Below are 15,511 nucleotides of genomic sequence, written 5' to 3'. Positions count from 1 at the left end.
AATATGCGATGAAATTGCAAACCTGACAGATATAAAAGTATAATGAATACGAAGGTATGAGAAATATTTAAAATTTAAGTTGGAGGAAAGTATTTGAAAAAATAATAATAGAAAGTACGTAAAGTATTGGTAAGATATGAATTTAAATGTGAAAGGAGAGTATGTAATCATAGTCAAGTTTGAATGAAATGTGAAAACCTGGAATCATGCTGTTCACTAAAAAGAGATGTTTTTAAAATGTGGAAAACCGAAATAAAATTTTATTAAAAAAAAAGTAAATTTCATCCTAGCTCAGGGATGGCTAACCTTTTCGGCACCGAGTGCCCAAAGCACGCACATGTGCGTGCACCCCCAAAACACAATAAATCCATGTTCCCTGTGTATGCACGCACATTTCCCGTGCATATGTCACACCTCCTGTGCATGCGCCCCATCCCTGCACGTGCACCCGGCGCCCCGCCCATGCACAGCAGAGATCCAAAGACCAGCTGGCCGGCGGGAGGCATGCGTGCATGCACAGCACAGCTGAGCTGGGGTGGCGGCTCGTGTGCCCACGGAGAGGGCTTTGTGTGCCACCTCTGGCACACATGCCATAGGTTCGCCATCCCAGTCCTAGCTTGTCCCAGGGGCTATCTGCTCAGACCCTCACCCCTATCCGAGCATAAGTGGCCGCAGCACTCCTTTTAATGGGTCATTTAAAGTCTCCACTCCTTGAAGGGGAGAACCCCTCCGCTCTTCTCTTGCTCCTCCGCAGACTTCATCACATTCAGACTCTGTTCCAGAACGCTTGGAATCAGCCTGCCTTGACCTTGTGGATTGTATCACACATTCCAGGATGAAACTCTTGGAACGTTAGAGCCATGGGAGATTCTCCAAGGGGCCTCTAAGCACACTTAGGAGCCCTGGTGGCGCTGTGGTTAGAATACAGCATTGCAGGCAAACTCTGCCCTCAGCCTGGAGTTCAATCCTGACCAGCTCAAGGTTGACTCAGCCTTCCATCCTTCCGAGGTGGGTAAAATGAGGACCCAGATTGTTGGGGGCAAGAGGCCGACTCTGTAAACCGCTTAAGAGAGGGCTATCAAGCACTATGGAGCTGTATACTTGTGAACTCTCAAGTTTCCTCTTTCTCTATGGACAGATTAGTGTGTGTGTGTGTGTGTGTGTGTGTGTGTGTGTGTGTGTGTGTGTGTTAGGTAGGTAGGTAGGTAGGAAGGAAGGAAGAATAGGTTTACAGCATGTGTGTATGTGTGTTATGTATGGGTACAGGTTGATATATACTTTCTTTTGAGAGCAGGCAATAGAATTTCATGTTTAATATGTGCCGGTGTGCTCACAGTAAAAAATAATAAAAGTTATCTTGTCTTATCTTAATCTTATCTCATCCTATCTCATCTATATTAGTCTAAGTGCTACTGCTGGTGGGGGTCCCAAGAAACCACTACTTTCAAAATGATAAAAAAAAACCTCAAGATTTTGTGAGGTAGGAACCTCAAACTCTTGTGAGGATCAGTGTTCTCATGATGTTTCAGCCTTTTCTTCTTTCCAGCCATCCCCTTTCTCAAGTGTATTAGTGATTACGATAGCTCCACTATCAAACATGTAACTTGTATTTTCACTTTTAGGGGTTTTAAATGCCAAAGAGAGGGAGATCCACAGGGAGCACCAGGCCATAGGCACTTTTCAAGGGTTACATATTATCTACAAAACTTTATGATTCACATAAAGAAAAACGCTGGGAACTGCTACGTTAGGGATTATACAACTCTAATGTGGATTTCGTCAAATGATTAATATACTTTTTAATTCCTTCCCAAATAGAAAACAAACAGAAAATGAAAGAATGTACCTTGTTCCGTGCTCTCATTTTCAATTTACTTTTCTGCTTCCGTTTTAGCTTTTTCTTACTCAAAAGTTTTTTGCACCTGTTAAAAAGGAAGGCAGATACACATTATTTCAGTTGAAAATCATCATACAAGATTTACACATTGGATTTAATGGCCTCCAGAGTCCACTGCTGTCATGAACCAAATTTAAAGCTCTCCATCTCCAACCAATTCCTAAATCCAGGGCCCAATTCACCTATATCTTAATTCTTCCATAACAAAGCAGGGAACCTGATCCAGTATTCTACAATGCAGTCATTTTTTCCCCCCTATATCCCTGGGAATACGATTAGATTCCTTATGCCCTTGGCCTTTCCTCCAGAGATAACGGCTTTGACATTAAACTGTATGCTAACATAAAATTATCTCTGCCTCATGTCTCCATTCCGGAAAGTTGATGGCCCTCAGCATAGATTAAAACCATGTGTTGAAAGTTTCTTAGGATTTCATTTTCGGCATGATTTCCTTGAGAAATCATACAAGGATGGTAACCTAGAATACTAATTTAAGGGCGCTCTGCTTGCTTGTTGATGGAAACAAGTCTAAACAAGTGTGCAGTCTCCTCTAATTTTTTTTTTTTCTCGGATGGTGCAAAGATCTAATTTGCCCTCTTTTGCCGCTGTAAAAGTTGTGTTTCGCCTCTTAGCAGATGCTAAACCCGTCCAGAAATATCATGAAATGTTCACAATTACTTTCAATGGACACAAGAAAGTAATACAGTAAATGTATTACAGTACAGTAAGTGTAGCATACAACTTCCCGCTCTTGAGAGCTCATAAGCAGAATCATAGCCACTTCATTCCCTTATATGTTATTGTTTCCTTCTGTTTCCTTCTGTCTTAACCAGGTCAATGTTTTAACAACCATGAAGTCAGCATTTTGGAATCTTAGTAGGCTATTTTGTAAGAATAAATTGTATTTATCAGTTAGGCAACTCTGTATTTTTATACACTTTTATACCCTTGGATTTGCTTTTGCATTTTTAAATATTCATTTTTTGTTTGTATGCAGTTTGCTGTGCTTCCTTTATACCCTATTGTTTCTTTTCTTGTTTAATTCCTATCACTAAACCACACTTATCTCTGATTAGTGACTATAGTACAAACATCAAGTTTTATCCTAGTATTGCTAACTTTTTGGATTTGAATTTCTCTGAAATGGTACAGATTATCCTAACTGAGCAGGAGGTTGGACTAGAAAGCCTCCAAAGTCCCTCCCAGCTGTATTATTATGTTAACCTGCAGTCAACGATATTCTTAAAACCCATGACCCTTCCGATCCTTCCAGAAACAGCCACCCCTCTGCATGGACTGCTTATTTCTTGCTTTAAAGAAAAAAAATTGCTTGGACACAATGGCTCAGTGCCAATGAGAGGTACGAATGTACAGTTCTTTAAAGGCATATACTGCAGCAGAGCACAAAAACATACTTTACCCTTATAATAATTCATGGATTAAATGGCTGGTTACATTTGTAAGCAAATATGAACAGCAAATAACCGATTTCTGCCTATGTAAAAAAGAGGACATTCAAATTCACCTTTTCCTCCTGTGGATCATTTTACGATTCAATGTCATGTCGCTACAATTTAGCCGAGAGTTTGGCAGTGTACCATGAAGTCATTCTTGTCTCTCATCTTAAGAACGACAGATACAGGCTACAGCAGTTGTCCTGAGGACTATTATAACTGGTATGCCAGTTGCTTAGACCTCATTAAATACCAATGACATTTAAATATTATTGTTTATTTTAAAAATATCTTGTGGGAATTGAAAACCTATTACATATTCCTTCCCACCTCTATCTTACAGGACGATGTAACAGCAGTGGTTAGAATGCAATACTGTAAGCTGACTCTGCCCACTGCCAGGAGTTCGATCCTGACCGGGTCAAGGTTGACTCAGCCTTTTATCCTTTGGAGATCGTAAAATGAGGACTCAGGAATATGCAATAATGCTTCTACCTTGTAAATCACCCAGAAAGTGCTAGAAAGAGTTATGGGGCAGTATATATGTGCTACTGCTAGTGTAAAATTGGTATTGAGACAAATTTCTACCTGGTCAAAAGGAAAAAAAATGGTGGGGTTTTTTCCCCTCCTGATTTACGCTATCAACTAAATCAACTAAAGGCCAGGAAAAAGAAAAAAATATTAAGAACCACAGGCGAGAAGTAAGCAAAATTAGGACAATTGTAGCAAGTTCATTCTACACCAGCTTTTAGTCACCTTAAATAGTTGCCAGTTTTGTTGAATTTTGCGTCTGTAGAATATATATTTTTCCTGAAGCCTTTGCGGACCAAGATCAACTGCTGATTAAACTGAGGAGATGAGGTAATAAAGAAGAGTGTGCATGCATAAGAGAAGAGAGGAGGATGGACCTGCTCCGGCCAATGCAGGTAGTCCTCGAGTTACAGTCCCCAACTGAACCCAAAATTTATGCTGCTAAGTGAAACTTTGTTAAGTGAGTTTTTCCTTCCTTTACAACTTTTCTTGCCCCATTTGTTTAAGTGAATCACTGCAGCTATTAAATTAGTAACAGGGTTGTTAAGTGAATCTGGTTTCCTCATTGACTTTGCTTGTCAGAAGGTCGCAAGTACATGCCAGTTGCCAAGCATCTGAATTTTGATCACGTGACCATGGGGATGCTGAAATAGTCGTGTGTGTGAAAAATGAATAGAATAGAAAAACAGCGTTGGAAGGGACCTTGGAGGTCTTCTAGTCCAACCCCCTGCTTAGGCAAGAAACCCTACACCACTTCAGACAAATTGTTGTCCAACATCTTAAAAACTTCCAGTGTTGGAGCATTCACAACTTCTGGAGGCAAGTTGTTCCACTGATTAATTGTTCTAATTGTCAGGAAACTTTTCCATAGTTCTAGATTGCCTCTCTCCTTGGTTAGTTTCCATCCATTGCTTCTTGTCCTGCCCTTCAGGTGCTTTGGAGAATAGCTTGACTCCCTCTTCTTTGGGGCAGCCCCTGAGATATTGGTACACTGCTATCATGCCACCCCTAGTCCTTCTTTTCATCAGACTAGACACAGACAGTTCCTGCAATCATTCTTCATATGTTTTAGTCTCCAGTCTCCTAATCACCTTTGTTGCTCTTCTCTGCACTCTTTCTAGAGCACAGAGAAGATGGTCATGTTGTTTTTTCCAGTGGCCAGCGCACATGAGCACATCGGAGACCGGAAGCTCAGCTTCCTGGTGTGTGCACATGCACCGGGAAACAACTATTCCGGTTTCTGGCGCTTCCGTGCATGCGCAGCGGGAAGCTCCTCTTCTGGTGTCTGGTGCTCCAACACTGGACTATACCTTCAACTCTTAATGTCATCGGGTTGTCAATAGGTCGACTATTTTCAAAGTGTGTGTGTGTGGGGGGGGTGGAATGTCCAATTGGTGAATTATATGAAATAAAATGGAGGAAAAAAATGGTTAGTGAAAGAATACGATGTGAAAAATAAATAGTCACTCCTCAAGGAAATCAACCCCGAACTGTTCTTTAGAAGGAGAGACACTGAAGCCGAAGCTCAAATACTTTGGCCACAAAATGAGAAGGGAGGACTCGCTGGAGAAGGCGCTGAGGTTGGGAAAGGGGGAAGGCAAAACGAGAAGGGGACAGAGGATGAGATGGTTAGAGAGGGTCGTCAACTCAATGGATATGAATTTGGACAAACCCCAGGAGAGGACAGGAGGGCCTGGCATGTTGTGGTCCATTGGGCCACGAAGAGTCAGAGTCACAACTTAGCCACCGAGCAACAACAACAACAACAACAACTTCCCCCCGTGCTAGATAATGTTCGATGAATGGAAACATTTTCACGATACCCACTTACCCAGACTCACTTTCCCTCATTTATAGCCGTTCACCTTTTTATTATAAAAAAATAATAATAATTCCAATCAGGCTGACCAGCATTCTTGCAAATTATAGGAGATTCTGAGGGGACCCGAGGCAAGTATTCCGTTTTCATTTTTAAAAACTGTAAAAGGATTAAAAGGATACCATGGCTTAGGGCCATGCAACAGGAGCAGCTCTTTCTTTCAGAGGGTGTAGGAAGATGCTAGTGAGAGCAGCTGCTGCTATTTGAAGAAGGCATCCAGAAGATGAGCTGGACCATCTCTGGTTCCTTCTTGCTCTCCAGACATGCTAAAAACTTGATGGAGGGGGTGTGGGAACAAGCAGAGGGGTGGTCTCTCAGGATTACCCATCTCAGGGCAGGGTATTCCCTATTCCCTTTCCTTTGGGAATTTTGAAGGGGTGGGAGGGGACAACAAAGGGAGGCTCTGGATAACTCACCAAGTTGCCCACCTTTCTTAACAAAGGCTGTACTTCTAGAGACATTTTTTTAAAGCAGCTTTTTATAAACATGGCTGCAATGGCCAGGTGCAATTTGCACATCCGTTTGGTCAGCCTTCCTGCATAAACCAGATAGGAAATGCAAATAATTTGGTGAGATAAATCTACTTTATTGTGAAGTTACATTAGCAGAATCTTCGCAGGTCTGGAAGTACAAACTTTCCGCCACTATTTTTAAGCACCTGATCAGTCAGGTGCTTCCCAGGTTTCTTCCTTTGACTGTTAAGGTACTGGGGGCTCTCACCTCTGGTCTAATCACTTCCTCTCTTCTCCTGTCCCTCAAGGTCATTCTTACATCACAAAAACCACTTCAGATTTTTCAAACCTTCAGGGGAATTAAGAAAGGGAAACTGAAGTGGCTGAAGCTCTTTTTTTCTTTTAATCTGAAGGATGGGTTGCAAATTCCTCTAAGAGACTATCTTCAGAACAGCCTGATTCTAGCTCAGTCCACAGTTGAGCTATATGGTGCTTCTGTTAGTGCCTGCTGGGGTGGCAGAAGACACCCTGCTGCACAAAAACTCACAAAAGACCATGGAGATGAAGTCACACTTAGTTGCCTTCTGCTAAAACTGCAGAAGCACTTCCTGAATAGGTTTAAAAGCTATTCAGGAAATAGAAAGTTAGAAAATAGCAGGGAGGGAGGATTTATTATGCAGGTGTGCTGCCTTGGGTGAACTTCTAAAAGTGGGATAAAAATTTAATAAATAATAAACTCCCTGTAACTATCTTTGCCATGAATTTCACTCTTCTGACAACTTCTGAAGAAGCCAGAGGTCTCCTCAGAAACCTCAAGGACCAGAACCTTGTTAGAAGTCAAAGGGAAGGGACAGTGACTTTACATTTCCCATCTTTAATAGGCAGGTGCCATGGGAAAGGAGAGTTCACACCCCATCTTCACAATTACTATTATAAGTAAGCATTTCAGCATTTCCTTCAGAACTTTGTCGTTCCAATTTAGGGTCTATTCAGGAAAACATTATCTTTTCTACCAACTGTTCTTGTTCTTTCTTTTTGGTAGTGAGGAAGCCCTGGGAGTACAGGCCAGAGAGCCTCTCTGCTCAGATCCACAGCCAGCCATGGGGCTCAACTGGTGGGCTACCAGAGCTCTTGGCCTAACCTTTCTCACCAGTGAGATGCTAAAACAGTAACAAGGGGAAAGCGAGGAGGACAATCGATGCAGACTCTTGGAGGAAAGGCAGGAGACAAATATTCAAAAATGGATAAACAGCCAGTTCTGTTCTCTTTCACAGCTACAAAGAAGAGATCCCTGCATGCTAATTTATGCATGGAGATTCTCAACTTGCAGAAGATAACAAGAGATGAGACAAAAGATATTTCTCTTTCTTTCTTTTCTTATATGGTTCTAACTGTGCGTGGGATGAAGAATGTACATTTGATATCAAACTATGCATTTGACATGACGGTGTTTGTCCCTTATTAGCAATCACAATGATGTAAATCATTAAAAATGCTGTTATATACACTGCTCAAAAAAATAAAGGGAACACAAAAATAAGACTTCCTAGATCTGAATGAATGAAGTATTCTTATTTAATACTTTGTTCATTACATAGTTGAATGTGCTGACAACAAAATCACACAAAAATTATCAATGGAAATCAAATTTAGCAACCCATGGAGGTCTGGATTTGGAGTTACACTCAAAGTTAAAGTGGACAAAAAAACTACAGGCTGATCCAACTTTGATGTAATGTCCTTAAAACAAGTCAAAATGAGGCTCAGTAGTGTGTGTGGCCTCCACGTGCCTGTATGACCTCCCTACAACGCCTGGGCATGCTCCTGATGAGGTGGCGGATGGTCTCCTGAGGGATCTCCTCCCACACCTGGACTAAAGCATCCCCCAACTCCTGGACAGTCTGTGATGCAACGTGGCATTGGTGGATGGAGCGAGACATGATGTCCCAGATGTGCTCAATTGGATTCAGGTCTGGGGAACGGGCGGGCCAGTCCATAGCATCAATGCCTTTGTCTTGCAGGAACTGCTGACACACTCCAGCCACATGAGGTCTAGCATTGTCGTGCATTAGGAGAAACCCAGGGCCAACTCACCAGTATATGGTCTCACAAGGGGTCTGAGGATCTCATCTCAGTACCTAATGGCAGTCAGGCTACCTCTGGCAAGCACATGGAGGGCTGTGCGGCCCCCTAAAGAAATGCCACCCCACACCATTACTGACCCACTGCCAATCCGGTCGTGCTGGAGGATGTTGCAGGCAGCAGAATGTTCTCCACGGTGTCTCCAGACCCTGTCACGTCTGTCACATGTGCTCAGTGTGGACCTGCTTTCATCTGTGAAGAGCACAGGGCGCCAGTGGCGAATTTGCCAATCTTGGTATTCTCTGGCAAATGCCAAACGTCCTGCACGGTGTTGGGCTGTAAGCACAACCCCTACCTGGGGACGTGGGCCCTCATACCACCCTCATGGAGTCTGTTTCTGACCATTTGAGCAGCCACATGCACATTTGTGGCCCGCAGGAGGTCATTTTGCAGGGCTCTGGCAGTGCTCTTCCTGGCTCTGGCAGTGCTCTTCCTGTCCCTCCTTGCACAAAGGCGGAGATAGTGGTCCTGATGCTGGGTTGTTGCCCTCCTACGGCCTCCTCCACGTCTCCTGGTAGTAACTCCATGTTCTGGACACTACACTGACAGACACAGCAAACCTTCTTGCCACAGCTCGCATTGATGTGCCATCCTGGATGAGCTGCACTACCTGAGCCACTTGTGTGGGTTGTAGACTCCGTCTCATGCTACCAGTAGAGTGAAAGCACCGCTAGCATTCAAAAGTGACCAAACCATCAGCCAGAAAGCATAGGAACTGAGAAATGGTCTGTGGTCACCACCTGCAGAACCACTCCTTTATTGGGGATGTCTTGCTAACTGCCTATGCTTTCCACCTGTTGTCTATTCCATTTGCACAACAGCATGTGGAATTGATTGTCAATCAGTGTTGCTACCTAAGTGGACAGTTTGATTTCACAGAAGTGTGACTGACTTGGAGTTACATTGTGTTGTTTAAGTGTTCCCTTTATATTTTTGAACAGTGTATTTAAACAAAGCAGCTCTATATATTCTTGTACTTGCACAAAATTTTACTAAATAAATTCCTTCCAAAGATCACACAGGTAAAGTCTATGGAAGTAATTTTCAAAATTACATACTGCTGGCTAGGGGACTGATTAAAGCCCAGAGAACTATACTTACTAGCTCTTTATAGACTCAGCTGTCCCAAATGGAAGCAGAACATGTGGATATATCTATAGTACTAGTTAGGTTCAATATTTCATTATAATTTATTGCATTAAGATACTTGTAGCTAGTCTTTCAGAAGCATTTTTTAAATGGATTGGGAGTAAAATACTCAGAATGGTTTGACATCTGGACTATTGAATAGGTATAGTTTCTCAAATTCATTGTATGCCTGTATTCATTCATTACAACTTTAAGATGCTAGGATATTTTTTTAGAGCAGTTCCTGTGGAAGAGAAATTGATGCAAAATGTAAACCCAGGCAGGCATGCCATAAGCTAGTCCCTGAAAAGTTATTCTGTGATATACATGTATATTTACAAAGAATACTTCTTAAAAAGCTAAATCAGATAGAAATACTGTGTATCTGCAAGCAGATGCTGCAACCTTCGTGTTCTTACCTGGGACCATCCCTGAATTTAGCGAGGCTCACTTTGCGTATGTTGTACTTAGAACTGTTGTAAAGAAAGGCCAGTATATCTTTTATTTGAAATAGATAGGGTCAACTTGAGTATAATTGAAGTCTCAGAGCCAGGAAAAGAGATACCAAGAAATACCAGCCAAATACCACAGGCCTAGAATATCTGCATAAATATTCCTTCTAGAACTGGGAAATGAATGGCAAGGGGCCCCAAGAGGATCAAAGATGTCTTACCTTAATACATTCATGGATAAAGGAAGTACCAAGGTAGGTAGGTAGGTAGGTAGGTAGATAAGATAGATAGAGACACACATGTATGTACGTATGTATGTATAGCAGATATCTTGTCTTCAAAATCCTATGCTAATCCCTTCTTTTTTAATTGTTCAACAAGACTGTGAGACCAAATTATCGGATGTGAAGGGTGAACATCAATTCTGAATGAAAGATAAAATATTTCGCCCAATGTCACAAGTTAAAATGCTGCCTTAGCAACATCTTCCCCCTTTCTGTAATGTGGTTGAGGTCATTGCTAACCCAGAAGACAAAATACAGTCACCTCCAAGAATGTTTACATTTTAATTGCTTAGCTCCTGACAAAAAGAGCGTCCATTAACATAATTACAAATGGTTTGAATTACTTTGATCAGCAAAACTCTCAGAAGTTGCAACCATATATACTTCAAGCAACCAAGGCACAATATGATTTATCTGTTGCCCTTACATGTCATCAACTCCCATAGATTCATGATAGCATACAAAAGTCCACCATCAAACAGCCATTCAAAATCAGTTTAAACATCTGTAGTAATCACAATTAAAACATGCTAATTCCCCACAATGTTGCTGGTCCCAGCATTTGAAGATGTCTGAAGTCTGCAACATTTGAAAAAATATTAATCTCTGCCTTCTTACTAATCGATAAATCATAGAATTTTTTCAACCAATAACAGTGTAAAAAAACGTTTTCAAGTAAGCCTCTTTTAAAACATAAAAGTAATTGCTGACAAATGCAAAAGGATTCTAAAGAAAATCAAGTTAAGGAAGCACCCTCATTTCTGCACTAACAATTGGTATATTAATCCTTTAGGCATAAATGTTATGTGGTTTTGCAATTTTAGATTATATTTTGTTCCATTTGGATAGCTTGCCACTCATCATCATCATCACTCACAACATAATTCACTTGCTATACTAAAACCCCTCAATATGATGACACAGCTAATTTGGGAGCATGCAACTTAGCCAGACAAATAATGCCTCTCTTTACATATCTTCATCATGTAAACAGACAAGTCAAGGTGCAACGCTATCCCCCAACCTTAAATCATAAGCATGAAATGGCTACTAAGAGTCTGAGTAGTAAGCTCCCAGCAGGAGGGAAAAGAAGAAAGAAATCGCACCAGGATGACGCTATCACCTTTTCTTTGTGCAGCAGTCAAATTTAAAGAACGAAGCTTACCAGAAGCTTACTACTTTCGACAGCTATTCTGCAGAAGAGGATGTAGTAAAGTTATAGTAGAGAGACAGAGCAATTAGGAGTGCTTGGTGCTCTCTGAACTTGGTTGTTTTCTTATGTTTCCTTACCCAAATTAGGTAACCTCCTCAGTGCTCCAGAGCAAGTCTCAAGAACATCTAGGTTGTCCCCATACACTTATCCACCTGCCTTTCCATCCCAACTCAAAATGTGGTCAGGAAACAGGAATGCAAAGGTGTGTGCCACAGAAACTATAAACCGACCCAGGAAAGGCAAGAGCTCGGGGTACCCAAATGGCACCTCAACGGAGGGACGGGGGGAACTGGGATGAGATGCAGCAGCAGCAGCAGCAGCGCAGGTGAGGAGACAGATGCGTAATTCTCGCAGGGGAGTCCCGGATGGGCCCAGAAAAGCTCACAGAGATACCAACATGCTGTCCTTGGGCTTCTCCTGCTTCAACCACCACTAAGGGATGCTCCACTCTCTGACCAGGATGCCCACAGTAAGAAAAGGAGGAGGGGGAGGGCAGAGGAGGGGGAGGAGAAGGGGGAAGAGGAGGGGTGGAGGAGAGTAGGAGGGGGGCAGAGAAAGAGGAGGAGGGGAGGGAGAGGAAAAGGAGGGAGAGGAGGAGGGGGAGAGGGGGAGAAGGAGGGGAGAGGGGAGAAGGAGGGAGGGAGAGGAGGAAGAGAAAGAGGAGGAAAGGAGGAAAGGAAAGAAGGGGGGAGGAGGAGGGGGAGAAGGAGGGGAGGGGGGGAGGAAGGAAGAGGAAGGGAGGAACATAAAGGAGGGGGAGGAAGAGGGGAGAGGGAGGAGGGGGGGAGGGGGAGGGGAGGAAGGGGGGAGGGAGGGAGGGAAACTGGAGAGAAGGGGGAGGGCAAGGAAGAGGGGAAGGGAAGGAAGGGGGAAGGAGGAAGAGGGGAGGAGGGAGGAGAGGAAAAGGAGGGAGAGGAGGAGGGGAGAGAGGGAAGGAGGGGAGGGGAGGAAGAGAAAGAGGAGGGGAGGGGAGGGAGAAGGAGGAAAGGAGGGGGGAGGAAGAGGGAAGGGGGGGAGGAAGGGAGGAGAGGAGGAGGGGAGAAGGGGGAGGGGAAGGAGGGGGGGAAGAGAAAGAGGAGGAGGGGGAGAAGAAAAGGAGGGGGAGGAAAAGGGGAGGGGAGGAGGGGAAGGGGAGAAGGGAGGGGGAGGAGAGGAAAAGGAGGGAGAGGAGAGGGGGAGAAGGAAGGGAAGGGAAGAAAGAGGGAGAGGAGGAGGAGGGGAGGGTGGAAGAAGCCCCCTCCCCGCCGGCAGAGGCCTTTCTACCCCTGGGCCCTTTGGTAGGGAAGCTGCCCGGTCAGGGAGGCCTCAGCCGCGGCGGCCATCCTCGGGAGCGTCTTCCCCGCAGACGCCTCTCGGGCTGCACGGCGAGCCCCGGGGCCCTCGGAGACACCGCCCGGGCGAGGCGGGGCAGCCCAGCCTCCCTTCCTCCGGCGGGCCTTCCCGCCCGGCTTCTCGCTCGCTCTCTCCCCTTCCCTCAGCCTCACCTGCCGGCCAGGTGCGCGGCCTGCTCGCGCTCGCTGAGCGCCGCCGCCGTGTAGATGCGCCGGTAGCGCTCCGCCAGCGCCGCGCCCGACAGCAGCAGCAGTTGCTCGCGGCCCGGAGGCCCTGCGGCCGCCGCTGCAGCCGCGGCGGCGGCGCCTTCTCCGGGACCCATGGCCGCCTTCTTCTCCAGGCGCTCCGCCCGGCCCGGCCCCCGTCTCTGCTCGGCCACCGCCCGGAAGGCCCCGCGCCGGCGGCGATGACAGGCAGCCACGGCCCGTCAAGAGGGGCGGGGAGGAGGGCGGCGTCGGCGGCTCTGCGGCTGCGTAGAAAAGGCAGTCCGCGGGCCCACGTGACCTGGGGTGGGCGGGGCGCCGCGGTTGCCATGGCGGCCGAGGCAGCGGAGCTTCAGTGGGGGCGGGCTTCTCCCTCCCACCCTCCCCCTCCCTCTCTCTCTCTCTCTCTCTCTCTCTCTCTTTTGAGGAAGGGGAGGCCGGTCTTCTTCGCGACCTCCGGCCCCGGGTGCGGACGAGGCGAGCGGGTCTTCTGCCGGCGACCTGGGGCCGTCCGGAGCCTCTCGGAGCCCCCGTGCAAACCCCGATGGGCACGGAGCCTCGTCGCGCAGGGCCTTCCTTAGGCAGCCGGGGCTCCTTGGAGCCAGGCCTGGTGTGGTTTCTGTTGCATTTTGGGGCGAGGGAGGGGAATAAAATACCGAGTAGTCCTCATCCCTCTACTAGTCCTAATCATCCCTATACTGTCCGTTCTATCCAACGGATAGGGCAGATCCCTTCAAAGAGGCAGTCCTGCAAATAACCTGCCCTCGTGCCAGGTAGGGCTTTAAAGGTGATAATTAGTGCCTTAAATTGCACCCAGAAATTGTGAGTCAATGCAGCTCGTACAATGGTGTTGTGGGCAAACTGAGTGATGCCCAACATTTTTGCGTGCCCCATCCCGGACTTGACAGTCAAGTGAACATTTGAAGTTACAGTGGTACTTAAAATAGTGGTTTATGATCATTTTTCACACATACAACCATTACAGTCTCCCCATGGTCACGTGATCAAAATTCAGATGTCGGCAACCTGTTCATATTTATGTTGCACTGACAGTTGCACTGTCCCAGAGTCGTGATCTCCTTCAGATAAGCACAGTCAGTGGGGAAGCCAGATTCTCTTAACAACCAGATTACTAACTTAGCAACTGCGGTGATTAGCAAATGTACAAGAACGGTCTTAAAATGGGGCAGAACTCACTTAACAAATGTCTCACTTATTAGCAACAGAAATTTTGGGCTCGGCTGCAGTCGTAAGTCGAAGACAACCTATATAACCTTAGGGTGATTTTTAAATGCACCCTATAGGGTTAGGGTTAGAGCACACTGGGTTAAAATTAGGGCTCTCTAAAATTGGATTTCAGAATGAAACTGATGTTGGTTTAGGATCGCAGAGCCACTTCTGGCACGTGAGAGGTCGCCCAGAAGAGCCCCACTGCGCATGTACGTGTGCCACCCACCCACCAGTTGATTGTCGGGTATCTGGTGCACCTGCATGGGGGCGGGGTGTGTATGGGAGATGTGCATGCATGCACAGAGATGTATGGGGTCTTGCACGCATGCGCAGAGATGTATGGTGTGCGAGGGGCTGCACACACATGCACAGGGGGCGTGGGGCAGTGGTGTGCATTGCCTTCTGGCTACTGGCATGCAAGTGCATGCAATTTTCGGCATGAGAGCCCAAAAAGGCTAGCCACCACTGGTTTAGTGGGTTGGCAGACCTGATGGAACCCTAACCCTGGAGAAGTTTTCCTCTTTCAATGGGGCTTCCATGCACTTTGCCTAGGATTTCTAGGAAGACTGACTAGAAAGCAAACAAGTTCCCTAGGCATAAAGACACTCCTCCAAACTGAACTGTCATGTTGTTTTTCAGCCAGACCTCATCGGGACAGTGAGAGTGACATGTGAAGGGATGATGGTGGTATATGAGGGTGAGAGGACAAAGTACATAATTTATAACCTAATTATCCTGAAATCTCCTGACTTAACCTTCCTAGACCGGCCTTTCTTGCCTTCAGTTGTTAAAAGAAATCATTGCGATGGATAAGTCAGTCACTCGGTTGCTCAGTGAAGTTGGCTTCTCCATTGACTTGGCTGGCCAGGTTGCTTGTGGGACACAGGATGGTCTTTCCAATGATAGGTTAGAAACAAACACACCTTAAACTGTGGTTGCCCAAATTCCCTAGAAAGCACCATGTCAGCTACTTTTAGAGCAAGAACTAGACAGAAGGTTTAATCTCTGGGCTTTTTCTTTTCCAGGACTACGACAGCTTGTGTGTTCATATTTTGATAGGAAATTCCAGGCAGGGTGGGGAAATAGCAGATGGAAACAGCAAAACTCATCTTGTTATTCTGAGTGGCAATACAGGCAGTTCTCCACTTACAACTGCTATTGAGCCCAACCTTTCTATCATTAAGTGAGGCATTTGTGAATGTTGCCTCATTTTTACGGCCTTTCTTGCCTTCAGTTGTTAAAAGAAATCATTGCGATGGATAAGTCAGTCACTCGGTTGCTCAGTGAAGTTGGCTTCTCCATTGACTTGGCTGG

The 15,511-nt window shown here is 45.5% G+C and overlaps 1 protein-coding gene across 6 annotated transcripts in view; it reads right to left on the bottom strand.

The window, feature by feature from the left end:
- MYCBP2 (MYC binding protein 2) overlaps window positions 1-13,202 on the bottom strand; it is a 134,793-nt gene extending 121,591 nt beyond the window's left edge. For all 6 annotated transcript variants that reach the window (XM_087938006.1, XM_087938007.1, XM_087938008.1 and 3 more), the window contains exons 1-2: window positions 12,917-13,202; window positions 1,847-1,922 (exon numbers count right to left, since the gene is read on the bottom strand). The gene's annotated coding sequence lies outside the window, so the exon portion shown is untranslated. The remainder of the gene's footprint in view (window positions 1-1,846; window positions 1,923-12,916) is intronic.
- Window positions 13,203-15,511: the final 2,309 nt, after the last annotated feature.

The sequence above is a fragment of the Pseudonaja textilis genome, chromosome 8 (assembly GCF_049901715.1).
Source record: "Pseudonaja textilis isolate UNSWEBS1 chromosome 8, rPseTex1.2, whole genome shotgun sequence".
NCBI lineage: Eukaryota > Metazoa > Chordata > Lepidosauria > Squamata > Elapidae > Pseudonaja > Pseudonaja textilis.
Note: the sequence above shows the minus strand (reverse complement) of the source record. Positions and strands in the feature narration are given on the sequence as shown.